The sequence below is a fragment of the Trichosurus vulpecula genome, chromosome 2, assembly GCF_011100635.1.
Source record: "Trichosurus vulpecula isolate mTriVul1 chromosome 2, mTriVul1.pri, whole genome shotgun sequence".
Lineage (NCBI taxonomy): Eukaryota > Metazoa > Chordata > Mammalia > Diprotodontia > Phalangeridae > Trichosurus > Trichosurus vulpecula.
The window spans coordinates 334,113,128-334,117,372 of NC_050574.1; positions in this window are offsets into that span (position 1 = coordinate 334,113,128).

Below are 4,245 nucleotides of genomic sequence, written 5' to 3' on the forward strand. Positions count from 1 at the left end.
TGTTGATCTCTTCCTCATCTAGTTGTAGTAGAGGTGGTGGTGGTGGTGGTGGTGGTGGCAGTATTTGTCACTAGCATTTATGTAGTGTTTTAAAGTTTGTAGAGCACTTTACATACATTACTTCAAGTGGTACAACAACTCTTTGAGATAGGTGCTGTCATTATCCCTCTTTTTGTTTTATTTTATTTTTAATTAAGATTTTTTTATTTTTAGTTTACAACCCTCAGTTCTGCATGTTCCTGAGTTCCAGATTTTCTTCCCGTGCTCCCTCCCCCCACCAAGGCAGCATGGAATCCAATATATCTTCTACATATACCTTTGCATTAAACTTTATTTACACAGTAGTCAAGTTGTAAAGAAGAATTATGACCAATGGAATGAATCATGTGAAAGAAGAAAGAAAACAAACAAAAAAAAAGACAGAGGAAAAAAAGAAAAAGAAAAAAAAAGAGAGCAAATAGTTTGCCTCAATCTGCATTCTCTCCATAGTTCTTTATCTGGATGTAGATAGCTCTTTCCAACATGAGACCTTTGAAGCTGTCTTTGAACCTCATATTGCTGAGAAGAGCCAAGTCTATCAAAATTAGTCATCACAGAATCAATATATCTGTGGTTGTGTACAGTGTTCTCCTGGTTCTGCTCTGCTCACTCAGCATCAGATCATGTAGTTCTTTTCAGGTTATTATGAGTTCCTCCCATTTCTTGTAGCACAATAGTATTCCTTTACATTCATATACCACAACTTGTTCAGCCATTCCCCAATTGATAGGCATCCCCTTGATTTTCAATTCTTTGCTACCACAAAAAGAGCCACTATTAATATTTTTGTACATATGGTTCCCTTTCCCACTTGTGCGTGCTCTTTGGCTACAGCCCTAGAAGTGGTATTGCTCGGTCAAAGGGTGTGCACATCTTTATAGCCCTTTGGGCATAGTTCCAAATTGCTTTCCAGAATGCCTGGATCAGTTCACAACTCTACCAACAATGTAACAGTGTTCCAATTTTCCCACAAGCTCTCCAGCATTTATCATTTTCCTGTTTTGTCATGTTGGCCAATTTGACTGGAGAGGTGTGGTACCTAAGAGTTCTTTTGATTTGTATTTCTCTAATCAGTAGTGATTTCGAGCATTTTTTCGTATGACTGTAGATATCTTTAATTTCTTCCTCTGAAAACTGCCTGTTCATATCCTTTGTCCATTTCTCAACTGGGGAATGACAATGTGTTCCTATAAGTTTGGCTCAGTTTCTTGTATATTTTGGAGATGAGGCCTTTATCAGAGACACTGGTTGTAAAGATTTTTTCCCAATTTTTTGCTCGCCTCCTAATCTTTGTTGCATTGGCTTTTTAAATATAAAAACCTTTTCACTTTAATGTGATTAAAATTATCCATTTTGCATTTTGTAATGCTCTCTATCTCTTGTTGTGTCATGAATTCTTCCCTTTCTCATAAATCGGTTAGGTAAGCTACTCCTTGCTCCCCCAAATTGCTTACAGTATCAGCATTTATTCCTAAATCATGAACCCATTTGGACTTTATTTTGGTATACGATGTAAGATATTGGTCTATGCCCAGTTTCTGCACTACCACTTTCCAATTTTCTCAGCAGTTTTTGTGGAATAGGGAATTGTTAGTCCAGAAGCTGAATTCTTTGGGTTTATCAGAGTAGATTGCTATAGTCATTGACTACTGTGTCTTATGTACCTAATCTATTCCACCAATGCTCCACTCTATTTCTTAGCCAGTACCAAGTAGTTTTGATGACTGCTGCTTTATAGTACAGTTTAATGTCTTGTATGGCTAGGCCACCTTCCCTTGCATTTCTTTTCATTAATTCCCTTGATATTCTGGACTTTTTGTTCTTCCAGATGAATTTTGATGTTCTATCTAGCTCAATAAAATACTTTTTGGTAGTTTGATTGGTATGGCACTACATAAGTGAATTAATTTAGGTAAAATTGTCATTTTTATTATATTAGCTCAGCTTAACCACAAACAACTGATGTTTTTCCATTTATTTAGGTCTGACTTTATTTGTGTGAAAAGTGTTTTGTAATTTTGTTCATATAGGTCCTGGGTTTGTTTTGGCAGATAGACTCCCAAATATTTTATAGTGTCTACAGTAACTTTAAATGGAATTTCTCTTTCTATCTCTTGCTGTTGGGCTTTGTCAGTAATACATAGGAATGTTGAGGATTTATGTGGGTTTATTTTATATCGGGCAACTTTGCTAAAGTTATTTATTATTTCAAGTAGTTTTTTACTTGATTCTCTAGGACAGAGTTGTTTTTCTTTAAAATGTTGCTGACCTTAAGCAAATTGTTCAAGTTTTGGTCACATCAGTTCTAACTATGCAGGAATTTCTGAAATAATCTCTTTTTGTAATTTCTTATGATGTAATCATATGTCATTACATTAATATTAAAAGATACTTTTGTTTTCCTTTATAATGTACATAACAGTTCAAATGTTTACCAGTTATCTGAGAAAGAATCTAAACCACCCCCTTAAGATTTTAGTTCTTTGCATTTTACCCCTGGATCTTGTGATCCTTATCCTTCTCCCCTTGCCTCCCTTTTCCATCCTGCATTCAGGATTAAGAAGTGTATTTTTCTTCTGACTATCCTTAACCCTCACCCTTCCTTCTCTCTCCTTATTTCTTTGTTGAGTTTGATATATTTCTGTATATATATTCAGGTTTTCTTTGTCAGTGAGTTTCATCTGATGCACACTTTCTCCACCTCTTCCTCATCTATATATTCTTTCCACATACCCTAATTATGAGAAATAGCAAATCCACTCCCTTCTTTCTCCTTCTTACGCTAATGTTGCAGTTTATTGTGGTGGAATTCAGAGTCAGACAGCCTCTAATACAAATGTAGCCATTTATTGAGGCTTCCCTTTAGATTAAAGGGGCTCCAAATCAGAGATTCTGCTCCATGTTGAGGGGGAGGTCAAAGTCAGAAACTCTGCCCACACAAGGATGCCAAAAGCTGTTGGGGTTTCATGATGTGCTGTGGTGTAACTGTCTCAAAGAATTCAGTCAGACTACCTCTAATCTAAGTATAGGCATTTATTGATATTGATGCCTCTCATGAAGTGGGCTAAGTTCCAAAAGGAACCAGCAACTTCAGAGAAAGCAAGAGGGATTTTTACAGGCTAAAGATGCAATTATATAACAGAAATTAGGAATATAAAAAAAGCAGGAGGGGTTTGTAACAGGATTAGGGAATAGGGGAGGGGTCAGTCTCAGTGGAATTGTACTTGCAATTATCCACAATGCATACAGAAAAACCTATTTGGGGAGTACTTATGTATGGTAATGATATTATAACAAGCTTTTCCATGTCACAAGTTTATTCTAGGTCAGTTCTTTACTATTATTTTTACTTTTACTTTTACTCTTTATTATTATTGCATAGGTGCCTACTTAGGGAAAGTCCTTTCCATTGTTTTGGGGTCTGCATCCTGCTCAGTCATCCTGGTGGTGCTGCTTTCTGATTGGCTGGTTATTGTGGTCCTATCTGAGACTAAATGGATGTGATTATGATTATATGCAGTTTGTATGGCAAATATGAGGAATGGGGCTGGGGGCAGTGGCTAGCTAGAGGCAATGGCTGGGATCCCATCACATGGACATGCTTGTTGTTTCTGTGAGAAATATGAGTTCATGGACACATCTGTTATTCTAGTGAGCAGTGAAACATATATGAAGAAGTTAGGATATTGAGTGTGTGTGTGGATGTACTAGTGAATAGCTAGGCAGGAGCAGTCAGCCTGCTGTTTAGTAGGGCCTATAAGGAAGTTAGAATATGGGAACTGAGAGTAGCTTTATTAGGATTCCATCACTAATACATACATACACACACACATATATGTATTATCCCTGGAAGTTTTCACATTAAATACAAGGGTAAAGCAAGGGTATCCCATTTATACACTGTTACTTGGTGTCATACAAGAAGTGTTACCTTAAGTAGTAAGACAAGAAATAAATGGTACAAATTAAAGGCAGTGAAGAGGAAACAATTATCCCTATTTTAGATTATATTAATGATTCACTTGGAGGTAGTGTGGTACAATGGAAAGAAGTTTGAAGGTCTGTGTTCAAATCCTCCTTCTGATGCTTACTTGTGTGACCTTGGACAAGTCCTCCCTGAGCTTAACAAGGATATTAAGCATCAATTATCATTTAGTCAATATTTAATAAATACCTAATATGTGCCTTATCATTTAGTCAATACGT